This window comes from Panthera tigris, chromosome C1 (assembly GCF_018350195.1).
Source record: "Panthera tigris isolate Pti1 chromosome C1, P.tigris_Pti1_mat1.1, whole genome shotgun sequence".
Classification (NCBI taxonomy): Eukaryota; Metazoa; Chordata; class Mammalia; order Carnivora; family Felidae; genus Panthera; species Panthera tigris.
In genome coordinates, this window is record NC_056667.1 from 205,861,923 (window position 1) to 205,875,044 (window position 13,122).

At 43.3% G+C, this 13,122-nt stretch overlaps 1 non-coding gene across 1 annotated transcript; it reads right to left on the reverse strand.

Moving 5' to 3' along the window:
• Positions 1-10,810: 10,810 nt before the first annotated feature.
• TRNAF-GAA lies at positions 10,811-10,883 on the reverse strand. The gene has a single exon. It is a non-coding gene; the product is annotated as a tRNA-Phe (tRNA).
• Between the last annotated feature and the right edge of the window lie 2,239 nt (positions 10,884-13,122).

The following is a 13,122-nucleotide window of genomic DNA, read 5'->3' on the forward strand; positions in this document are numbered from 1 at the left end:
GAAAAAAAAAAAAAAGTGTGTGTGCTGGGGAAAGATTGAATTTTAGATCACGGGGAGCAGAAATGAGGAAGTATAAAGAAAAAGATTGTAGGGATTGATTTTTGTTTTGTTTTGTTTTGTTTTGTTTTGTTTTGTTTTCTTCCGGGAATTTTGATTTATTGAAATGGCGAAAGGAACTTCTGCAATTTAAGAAAGACATTACTGAAAACCCAATGACCTCAGCATGGTTATTTCTCAGGGAGAAATCTTTTCAATATGCTAAAGTCTGATTCCTTTGCCTCACGCCTAAAGATAGCATGATACAGGAAAACAGCTTTTCACTTGTCCTGTGCGTATATTTACACAAGAATGTTTATATACATAATATTCTTTCTTCAGCTGAAAGCATGCACTGAGACCCTGTTTCCCGGGTCCTCAGCTTCCTGTGTACATCAGAGAGGTCGGATTCAGACTAAGCAGAGAAAATTAAACATTCCTTAGCCTAAGAAGTCACAGTCCAGCTAAGATAAATTCCTAATCTGGAACAAGTTTGCCAGCATTTGAGAAACGCTAAACTTTCTAAATGAAGTTGCATTAGTGACCCTGTGTGGTCAAGTGCAGACTCCTTAGTAAGGTGTCAAAGCGTTTAGTGATCTGGTCCTGCCCACTGGTCCAGCCTGATCCCAGGCCACTGGGATTCTGCACCTACTCTGCCCACCGCTGCTTTCAGAGGTCCAGCCTCAGGGTGGCTCCAAGCCCTAGGCTCTCCACTTCTGTTCTTATCTACAGAGAACAATGGCCTCTCCCCATCTGATTTGCAAACTTCTGCTCAACCTTCTGGCTGAAATCAGAGATTGCTTCTTCTGAATTTTCCCCTAATCTTTCCCTATTGTCTTCCTGCTTCTTTTTCAGACGCTTCCCTCCGCCATCCTTGCACCTGTTCCCATTAAAGCCCCCGTTCCCCCAGCCCCCACCACAGTGCCTGGCTGGAAACCACACCAACAAATCGGAATCATGAGTAACAGTTTAGAAATGTGACTCCTCTAAAGTCTAGCCGCCATATCAAGAATCTGGGCATCATCCTACGAGTTTAGAGCTCTTGGGAGGTAGGGAAAAAGTACAGTAAAAGTGATCGAGAGGGCTGGGATGGGGTGAGGGACAGATTACAGTTTTAATGGGGAGGATGCAGTGGTATCATTGAGAAGGTGGCTTGAGCAGAGATTTGGAGGAGGTGGAGGAATTAAGGAAGAGCATGTGGTGGAATATCTCAGCACCTGGGTGCCTGCCCCAGAGCGAGTGGGGTAAATAGAGTGAGAGTGAGATCAGGCCAGGGGGGGGCCCCGCATGGCTCTCGTCTAAGGGAGATGGCAATCGATGAACAGTTTTGAGCAGGCGAATGAGACATCTGCTTTAGGGATGTCTAAAGGAACATCCCTAGGATGTTCCCTAGGAACATGAGGGATCGCTGCCGCTGCTGGGTTAGAATAAATGCAGGGGCCAGGGCAGAGGCTCAGAGGCAGGGTAGGAGGCAGTTCTGATAACCCACCTGAGAGCAGGTACAGCCACAGAGGATGAGCAGAGAAGAGCAGGAGTCTGGGAAATCATGGCTCCAGAAAGATTAAAAACAGTCTTGGAAATAGATCTGGGAGAGTCCACGCATAGACGTCCTTGGGGCATCGTCTTGAGAAATTTCCTATCTCTAACTTCGATGTCTGGAAACTCTGATGTGTGGCAAGTATATTAGGAACACGAAAGAGTCTCTTTTTTTCCCGTCAACTTCCTTCTCTGTAATTATCTTTTTATGTTTATATGTGTACAATGTGACAGGGATGTGCCATCAAACTACAGTAATGAAGGTTTAAAACAAACAAACAAACAAAGAAAGACTATTCCCACCTCACAGGCCTACAGGGATTGATTAAAGCCCGGCATCGTGAAACGTGTTCACATTTCCTACCCCACACTCGCTGTAAAGCCCACATTCCAAAAACGCATAAAGGAATATGTGTGCTTAGCAATAGAGGGGCATAAAGTCTCCATACACACAATGACCTGCATGAATCTCAAACGCGTTATGTTAAGTGAACGAAGACAAATTCAAAAGGCTACATATTGCATGATTCTAGCGCAGTTTTGGAAAAGCCCAAACCATAGGGACAGAAAACTGTTGAGTGGCTGCCTGGACATGGGAGAAGGGGTTAGCTATAAAGGACTGGGAGAATTTGTTGGGTGGTAACGGTAGGGTTCTATACCTTAGTTGTGGTTGTGGCTATATGACTGCCCATTGGTCAAACTCAAAACTGTATGCTGAAAAGAGTGAGTTTACTGTATGTGAATTATACCTCAACTTGAGAACCTTTTTTTAAAGAATATATAGGACTAGGGCAGCTGGGTGGCTCAGTCGTTTGAGCGTCCGACTTCGGCTCAGGTCACGATCTCATGGTTCGAGGGTTCGAGTCCAGCATTGGGATCTGTGCTGGGAGCTCAGAGCTTGGAGCCTGCTTTGGATTCTGTGTCTTCCTCTCTCTCTCTCTGCCCCTCCCCAGCTTACGCTCCCTCTCTTTCTCTCTCTGTCAAAAATAAATAAATAAACTTTAAGAATGATACATGGGACTAGTGTCAAATCTCAGCCAAATTTAAATTTGAAACTTACTTGCAGATGTCTAAAGGAATTTCTGTTGTTCTAAGAAGATACGAATTTGAAAAATACAAATCCTATAGGATGGGATTCCAGGTCACATGGCCTGGAAAATGACTGCGAGACTATCACTTACTTGGTCTTTCCCTTGTAAAAGATGGCCCAAAAAGGTCTCAGCTCATCTGAATGGGTTGCAGTGGTATTAAAAAGCAAGTTGAGAGGCACCTGGGTGGCTCAGCTGGTTGTGTCCGACTCTTGATCTGAAATCAGGTCTTGATCTCATGGTTAGAGTTCAAGTCCTGCGATGCACTCCACGGTGGGCATGAAGCCTACTTAAAAAAAAACAAAACAAAACAAAACAAAAAAAAACAAAAAAAAAAACAGAAAAGAGAAGTTGAAAATCCCCTTGTGTGAGATATTTCTTCCAACTGTTAATTTGCTTTGGCAAAGGCACAGGACACAGGATCCCTGGGCTTTTTGGCCTGTGAGTAAATAGTGTCTCTGCAAGAGATTCTAGAGTTCTAAGGCTTGGACTGTCATTTGCTATATCCTCAAGACAGTGGCACATACCAGGCAGCATGTGTGTCCCGGGGAAAGCCTGTCTAGATGAAATGACAGGACATGGAATAGCAAAGAACACATGAAAATTCGCGGCTGACAGGACTTTGCAGCTAGGAGATCAGTGTGGGGTTGAATAATTATCGGGGGCTTCCAGGGGAGCCAGGAGCGGAGCTGAATCTCAAAGTTTGTGCATAGACCATGAAAGAGTGCATTTCTGGCAGCAGGAATGATCAGTGTCTAAATAGAGTCTAAAGGAGGGAAGAGGACAAAATACCCTTCATCTCAGAAATAAGGTAGTGTCCTTACAGCTAAAGAGTAAATCTGGGGTTTAATGGGTCTGGCACACCCTGAAGCCTGAGGCTTGCCTTGCCTACAGTCGGGAGGGTTCAGCTGCCAAACCTAACTCCAGCCAAGTTCAAACCCACCCCACACCCCTCCCCGAGCTTACATAGCCAGGGGTCTCCACAGAGTTGGTTGACAAAGTATGACTGATGCCCCATTATTTCAAGGCACAGGTTAGAGGTTTTTGGTCGAACAGGGGGAGGAAGCCTTCAATAATGTATCTGCCCAGCACATAATGTGTCCATGGCACTCTGTGAGGTGGGCTGGAAAAAACGGCCTTCCCTAGGTTCTCTGAGGTTCGCCAAACACAAATGTCAATTTTCACGGTAGAAATCCACATTCAGGTCAAGATAAAGAAAACCGCAAGACATTCAAACTCCTTTCTACCCTTTAGTGCAAGAGGAACTTTCATATTTAACTTTATTTTTTTTTATTTTTAAAAATTTTTTATTAAGTTCATTTATTTATGAGAGATAGAGACAGCATGCATGGGGGAGGGGCAGAGAGAGAGGGAGACACAGAATCCAAATGAGGCTCCAGGCTCTGACCCGTCAGCACAGAGCCCAACACGGGGCTCGAACTCACAAACCATGAGATCATGACCTGAGCCGAAGGTGTATGCTCAACCAACTGAGCCACCCAGGCGCCCCATCATATTTAACTTTAGTGTGTTGTCAGATGAAAGATTTTTTTTTTATTTTTTTATATTTTTAGATGTTTATTTTATTTTTGAGAGAGAGAGAGAGAGATGTGTGAGTGGGGGAGAGGCAGAGAAAAAGAGAGAGAGAGAATCCTAAGCGGGCTCTGCACCATCAGCACGGAGCCCAACAAAGGGCTCAGACTCAGAACCGTGAGATCATGACCTGAGCTAAAATCAAGAATCGGATGCTTAACCGACTGAGCCACCCAAGCGCCCCAAAGTTTAATTTTTTTTCAGTGAAGATCTGAAATTTGCTCTTACTGACCTACACATGTTCAAGACCGTTCTGAGATCTATGTCCTAAAACAAAAGATAAAGGTCCTTAAAAAAGAAGAAGAAAGGAGAAGGAGAAGAAGGGGAAGGGGAAGGGGAAGGGGGAGGGGGAGGGGGAGGGGGAGGAGGAGGAGGAAAAGGCGAAGGAGAAGGAAAGGAGGAGAAGTACTTGGCAAATTAGGAAAAAAAGTTAAGGATCAAAGAGAAAAACCTATTCCTGCAAAATATCACTTTCCACCCCAAAATCATGGGGTGTGGTCTGCTTCAACAACAACAACAACAACAACAACAACAAGCTAATGTGTGCCAAAAGAAAGAATCTGTCTGGTTGGTCAAGGGCAAAGCATAAGTGTGAATTGAAACATTGGTTGTCATCAAATGACATTATCAGCTCCTGGAAGACTTTATTGTGGCATCAGCAGGGATCGACTGAATCTTGGCTCTGTCCCTAGTTCGCTGTATGACCATGGATAGATTACCTCTCTGCACATCAATGTCCTTACCCCAGAGTCGAGGTGGTAATCATGCTTGCCTCCAGAGCTGTCATTAACAGTAAATGAAAGTATGTGGAACTGTCCAGCTGAGCGCCTGGCACATAATCAGTACCAGTAAATCAGTGCTGTCTCCGTGACGGTGTGAACATTTAATTTAGGAAAAGAAGGTAAGGATGAAATTATGCAGTTAATATGGACTCTTTAATCTAATCCATTGACATGTGGAATTGATCAACAGACCACTCATCCAGGAAGGGACCAAGCAGGGCAAATAAGCCAGGGTTTGGAGGTCAGACAAGTCTAAACGCTGTCCTGATCCTTTGCCTGATGCCTGATCCTGATCCTGATGTTGGGCAAGCCGCTGAAACTCCTTTACGTCTGGGATCCTCTTCTGTAAAATGGGGCTAACATGGGATGCTGTGAGGTTTACATAAAAGAAAGAATAGAACTGCTCGGGATAGGGCTGAGGCCAGCTAAGCTCTGGTTTATAGAAGGTGTTATTCTTTAACTATATGGAAACACACAGGGAACGTAAATGTTCATTTCTGGACAAATTTGGTCTTTTACAAGTTCGATAAATTGGCAAAAGACCAAGGTGCATATTCTTGGGCTTTTGGTAGAACAACTTTATCAGCTCTGAAAAATAACCTCTGAAAAGTTTTCCAGATCACGGGAGCCTAGCCAGTAAGTCCGGGATTGGTTGTCATCTTTGCAGAGAATTCCTTGCAGGGGAGTGGGAAATGTGACGCCCCGGAGATAAAGTAAGGAACCTCTCCCCGCTTCCTCTTCATCAGAAGATTGATGGACATCAAATGAGTGATATGTGGGTAAAAGAAGCTACGAATCCTCCTGTGTAACTGACAGGGAAAGGCGTTGATGGTAGGTATGGATCTTACATCTCCATGAAGACATAAAAGGGCATTTTCAGTCAACTCGCTTCTTCAAACTGATGCAAAAACTCAGGCCAACCATGCAAACTAAGCGAAAAATGTACACATTATATAGCATTGTCAAATCTTCCCTTAATTCTCCTAGGAGAAAGATATCAAGGCAGCTTCTAAAAGAAAAACAGAGAAGAATTGGGATCTTCATCAGTTACACAAAATTAGTCAGGTGTATTTCATCAGCAATGAAACTAGACATAGACGTTTCATACATTTCACAGCTTTTGAAACAGTATGTTTTTCATTTATTTTATTTTGAGAGAGAGAGAGAGAGAGAGAGAGAGAGAGAATCTTAAGCAGGCTCCAAGTCTAGCACAAAGCCCGATGTGGGGCTCGATCTCACGAACCTTGAGATCATGACCTGAGCTGAAATCCAGAGTCAGACACTTTGCCTACTGAGCCACCCAGGGGCCCTGAAACTATTTTTGGAGTGATGTTCTTGAGAGGGTTGGGTAGGTATCACCAGGCTCTCTACAACAATTCTTTTCCATTGGCTATCTATAATTGTTCCCGTGAACTTTCTTCTGAAAGGAACCCAAACATGGAAATTATTTAAAAGACAGAAGAAGAGACCATCTTGTGAAGGAAAAAAAATATACAGACTAAGTCTGTGGCTTCGCATTCAGTCAGGACCACTTTCGAAAGTTTTTTTAATCCAAGAAGTGGCTGCATTTTGGCATACAGCAATCACTGCTGTAGGTTTTGAAGCAGCGTTTACAGATGTCAATTTTTCCCTTTTTTAAAAGATTGTGTGTTTTATGTAATCTGTGTGCCCAACATGGGGCTCGAACTCACAACCTCGACATCAGGAGTTGCATGTTCTACTGACTGAGCCAGCCAGGCACCCTAGCTTTCACAGATTTTAATATAAAAGATGATAAAATGTGGACACGTAGAATTTTAAAATCATGTGGGAAAAGACATGCTCATCTGTGAACTTTTGCCAGTTGTACGCTAAAGCATTAGAGGTTCCCAAGACTGGAGACCCATGCTCCTTAGTTTTCTAAGGAGAAGCCCACACCCTGTATGCCTGGAAAAGTAGGAAAAGTAGACTCTTCAGCCTAATTTTTCTTTTTTTATTTCTTAAATGTTCATTTATTTATTTGGAGAGAGAGAGAGAGCAGAGGAGGATGGGTAGAGAGAGGAAGAGAGAAAATCCTGAGCAGGCTCCAAGGTACAAGCATGGAGCCTGACATGGGGCTCAAACCCACAAACCATGAGATCGTGATCTGAGCCGAAGTTGGACACTTAAGTGACTGAGCCATCCAGGCGGCCCTAGCCTAATTTTCCTAATCTACTGCTAGTTTCTGAGCCCTTTCAGAAGAAGATATCCACTTTTTCTTTTCTGTTCTTTCTCCGTTTCCCCAGTCCTTCTCTTTCCCCATTAGCTTACCTGAAAAGCTCTGTTGTCTCTATTACACTGAACAACCTCCATAAAATTACCCACCAGACTTTTCAGGAAATAGGTTGAATACATTTTGGAGTTAATTTGGAGGGTTTCACAGACTCTGGGGGAAAGAAAAGCATGCACACAATTTTAATTTCCATTCCACTGATTACAGACCCCAAATGGAGAAGCACAATGAACTCATGCTGGAAGAAATACTAGATTTTAAACCGTTTATACAGTTTCCAACAGGTTTATACTGGCCACGTTACCAGTTCTAGCCAACATTTTACATTTCCAAATAGAATGAGTTGTAAATGTAATCCCAGCTTCCTCCTTGTGTCATTGGGGTTTTTTAAGTGATTTCATGCAAATTGTGATCATTAATAATAAAGATTGTAAAAGTGTTTTGTATCATTGTGAATTAAACATCACACGAAGAATGAAAAATTAAAGGAACAAATTTGGTATTTTTATGATCAATATGAGTTCAATAACAGATATATAAGCTATCACACACACACACACACACACACACACACACACACACATATTACTGAACAGATTGTACTCATACAGACAATTTATGATCTCTGACCTTACAGAGATAATGGCAGCGTTTTCTCTAAATGCCCTGCACCCTTCCAGTCCCCGTTAGCTCTTGTTCGGACTTTGTGACATTGTTAACTTCCTACTCCTCATAAAATGGAGGCCGCTCCCTCTGCAATACTCTCAAATTGCTACAAATGCCTATTTGCTGCTTGCTTTTTAGATTTCTTCATCACTAATTAAATGAACTAATTCCTGTAAATTGCACAAAGTGGGGCTTGACCCAGAGTAAAATTTCAATAAATATTTCCTCTTACTATTATCATCATTGTTACTGGTAAGACTCTTTTGCCTCCCTCACTTAAGATTTTGTAGAAGTGTGGGGCGCCTGGGTGGCTCAGTTGGTCAAGCGTCTGACGTCGGCTCAGGTCATGATCTCACAGTTCGAGTTCCAGCCCCGTGTTGGGCTCTCTGCTGTCAACACAGAGCCGGCTTTGGATCCTCTGTGCCCTTCTGTCTCTGCCCCTCCCTCGCTTGTGCTCTGTGTCTCAAAAGTAAACATTAAAAACAAACCAAAAAAAGATTTTATAGAAGTGTGATTTTTAAAAATTTGGATTATGCTATAGTGAAGGCTTGAGTTTTCATGCCTTAGCCTCTTTTAATATTTTATTTCCATTAAGAGAAACATGAAAAGAAAACACAGCAAAGAAAATAAACTTCTGTTATTATTTTACGCATTCAGTCCCACTGTTTGGAAATTATGGGAAAATATTATGACCTAATGGTCTAATTCTAGGTAAATTATAACTGCATTCATATGTATATACGTTAATTTTATATTAACAGTGTGTAGAAAAACATCTGGAAAAAGTGTAGATACCAGATTGTTAACAATGGCTATCTCCAGGGCTGGGATTAGAGTAGACCTATCTTTGCTTTTTAAGCAATATAGTTCTATAAAAATGTTAATGCTTCAGTTTATACTTTTTTATAATCATAACAACCATAACACATTTTTAAAAATACTTGATTCTCTTTCGAATTGGTCAATATAATTGGTCAATATATTGGTCAATATATTGGTCAATATAATTCATATTCCCTTTAGACACCAACACTACTGTGTTTGTGTATGTGTACATGTGTGTATACACACATACGTACAAATAGTGAAGAGCCCAATCCCATGTAATAACGGTGCAGAGATTATTGGGAAGAATTAAAAGTGCTTTCCATCTTGTCCAGAGGGCCCTTTACACCACCCTAACCCTGTTGACCACTGAGGCTTGCTCCCCATCTACTTCCCTGAGACTCCCCCCGCCGCCCCGGCCTGGCCTAGAACACTTGGTCTCCTCATTTTGACCCAGATCCTGCCTCTATCCCCGTGGACTTTGCGTTTGGAAGTGGACTCTGATGTTGGACTCTAGATGTTCCTCCCCGCACTTGACGCACACCTTTAGCCGTCAGATTTCCCTGGGACCCCCTTCCCTAGCTCCAGCCTCATCATGAGAACTCCATTCCTGGGCCAACTCTGTCTTCAGGGGGGCAGATTTTCTGGAAGTATGGTTAAATTCTTGGGGAAATGAGGGAGCAAGACAGGATAATCTGCAGCATTTATACTTTCTGTAAATGCCCGAAGCCCGGAGAACCCCTGGCTTTAACTGGAAGCGCTACCTCTTGACCAAAGCACAGCCAAGTCCTGGTGATGTCATTTAGGTGACAGACATGAAATAATGTGACGATGGAAGGACAGCAGTCATTGCCTGGTATTGCTTCCGGACATCCGGACTGTCTACAGATGCCATCAACGAGAACTGAAGATTTTTAAAAAGTAGAATAATAAAGGTAATGAGGGGACTTCATCCTTAATCTTCCCAGAAAAGAGACAATTCGGTGGAGTGAGACCCACCTCTGCAGAGTAAACACGGTGTTGGGGGGTGGGTCATGAAAGGTGCCCCAAAGTAGCAGGGGGGCCTCCAAAATTGGTCAAGTATGTTCCACTATGGGAAATTGGCCTTCAAGACCACCACCCGGACAAAGGAAAGTTTGCTGACAATCTGGGCTCCCTCCTGAAACCCACCACACGGTAGATACAGCGTTGAGCGAGGGACAAACACAATAAGGAAAAGTCCTATCACTCAGCACGTTGGCAAAATCAAAAGGTCAGGTCGTAAATTACTAGCAAGCATTTGTGACGAGGAAATCTTTTACAACCAAACCTTCTAAATCTTTTCTAGGTCACAAACCTAGAATCTGATCCCCGTTGACATTCTTCCCAGGGAAACGGGCACATGAACACTCAAGTTTGCATTCAGTTTCGGAGACTTTGAAGACACCCCCTTCCCCACTCCTATGAATTCAGGTGAGGCCTTTGGAAAACAAGCTAAATCCCCTTCTGCAAAGTGGGAAAATATCCTTTCACGCTGACCATATAAAAGCAAAGAATTGTTAATGCAGAATTTGGAAATAATCATAACCTTGCATGCTGCCTTATCAGACAGTGGGGTGAAAGATCCTTAGAAATAACTCACATCTCATAGCTCTAGCTTGGGAAGTTCCCAGCCAATAAGAACAATAATGATGGTCGAAGTAAAAATCATTAACTGTGTATCTACCACATCCCAGGCCCCAAGCACAAGCTTCACTGATTTAACGAGTAGTCATGGGGAATTTTAGTGGCCATTTTAAATAAGTGAATACATAGAGCTTAGAAGAAAGCTGACATATAGTAAGTACCTTAGACACATCAGCTATTATTATTACAGTCAGGAAGTACAATGTTGCTTGTGGGTTTACATAAAAGGGTCCCCCAAGACATTGGACATCACCCCTCCCTGAAAAGCCAATGATCCACCCAAGGCATGAGAACCTAATATTCCCCTTACAGCTTATATGTTGGTTAAGACTGCCAGAAAGTAGACTTAGCATAAACATCAAAAACACTGCTGAAACCCGGGATTGAACCAGGGACCTTTAGATCTTCAGTCTAACGCTCTCCCAACTGAGCTATTTCAGCTCGTTTGGACAGCTTTCCCCATGTAACTATAATGGAAGAATATTTGGTTTTGCAGCAGTAAAAAAAAATCAATATTCAGGTTCAGCTGGAGGTAGACATTTAACAAATGTCACAGAAGGTGATGAGGCAAGATCCCTGTCTCTAAGCCGAAGTAATAAATAATTTCACTTTTCTCAGCTGTGTTTCTAACTGTTCTGCAATCGGTTTTTCCCATTAAAAATATATCTTGGGCTTTTCTCATGTCAAAAAAAAAATGTCCTTAGTTGGCATTTCCATCTTAATTTCCATCTTAATTTCTAGGAAAATAGCAGGATGGTCCACTTCAATATTTAATGAAATATCAACCTCCATAAAAGCCATGTTCGCGTAGACCCATAAACATAGCCAGGATTAGAAACCAGCTGAAGACTACCGTTCCGAGGAGACTGCAAAGGGGAAACGGCAGACACACACACAAAAGGGAACAGGACAGATGAAGGAAACCGAAAAGCCGTGGTAGCAGAATAGTCAGCTTCCAAAGATGCCCATGTCCTGATCCCCAGAAAACATAGTGCGTTAGGGTCCCTGGCAAAGGGGCATGAAGGTGGCCTTGGAATGGAGGCTGCTCTCTAAGGTGAGGAGAATATCCTGGATTATCCAGGTGGGTCCAAGGTAACCACAACCGTCCTTGCCAGTGAAGGGAACAGGTGCACAGACCCAGAGAGACACCAGTGTAAGAGGGACCAGCCTGGCATTGCTGGATTGGAAGATAGTCAAGGCCACAAGGAACGGGGCAGCCCCTGGCCGCTGGAAAAAGCAAGCAAACCGATTTTCCCCGCAGCCCCCACAAAGGAGGAAGGGAGCCCCACCGACACCTTGCTTTCAGCCCAGTGACATGAATTCTGGTCATCTCCCCTCCAGAACTGTAAGATAAGAAATCCGCGTTGCATTCAGCTGCTAAGTCGGTGGTACTTTGTTACAGCCGCGATAGGAAACCAATATACGTGCATAAAAAATATATTTATTTGTAGCCAAGGAAGGAACACATTTGAGACCCCTCTCCCCACCGCCACACCAAGGCTGGGAATCGGATCTGGCTGAAGAAGATGCGGCTGTTCCCGCTGATGGTGGGCAAGTTCACTGGGGTATCGTAGGTCGGGGCTTGTCTGCGGGCAGCCAGTGGGGGCTGGTGAGCAAGAGGCTGCCGCTGGGGTGCCCACAGAACTCTCTGGAGAGTAAGCACCAGTCTTCTGCAAGCCCCTGGCAGCTGTGCCTTTCCTATTTTTTTTTTTCAAGTTTTTATTTAAATTCCAGTTAGTTAACATCCAGGGTACTATTAGTTTCCAGTGTAGAACTTTAGGGACCATACTCGGTGCTCCTCACAACAAGTGCCCTCCTTAACTCCCATCACCCATCTAGCCCCTCCCCCCACCCAACTCCCCACCAATAACCATCAGTTTGTTCTTTTTAGCTAAGGGTCTGCGGGGCACCAGGGTGGCTCCGTCGGTTAAGCCTCCGACTTCAGTTCGGGTCATGATCTCACAGCTCGTGGGTTCAAGCCCTGCGTCAGACTCTGTGCTGACAGCTCGGAGCCTGGAGCCTGCTTTGGATTCCGTGTCTCCCTCTCTCTCTGCCCCTCCCCTGCTTACACTGTCTCTGTCTCTCTCTCAGAAATAAATAAAAACATTTAAAAAAAATTTTTTTATAATAACCTCAAATGCAGAAATTATTAACATCACTATTCTACGAATGAAGAGGCTGACACACCAAATTATTAAATAACTTGCCCCAGTTCACACAGCTAGTAAGTGGCAGAACAAGAGTCATTATCACTTTATAAGCATAGAAGAAAGAAACTATATTTATATATACACACACTAAATCCCAGAATTTTAGAACATATAATATTAGAAATGCTAATATTTTAAATCATTTATTTTATACCTTAAGTGAATTCTATAGTTTTAAGGTAAGCTATCTTTGATGAATTAAAGCCTCAGATTCTTTCATCCTAAATAATTTAAAAACCTATAAACTCATTAACTATGGAAGGTAGGGTTGTAGCTAATTTCCAGTATTGGTTTAAAAGTAGATGCTATGTCGGGTGCCTGGGTGGCTCAGTCGGTTAAGTGTCAGACTCTTGATCTCAGCTCAGGTCATGATTTCACAGTTGTGAGATCGAGCCCCATTTCTAGCTGGGCATGGAGCCTACTCAGGATTCTCTCTTTCCTTCCCCCTGCCCGTCCCCCACTCTCTTTCT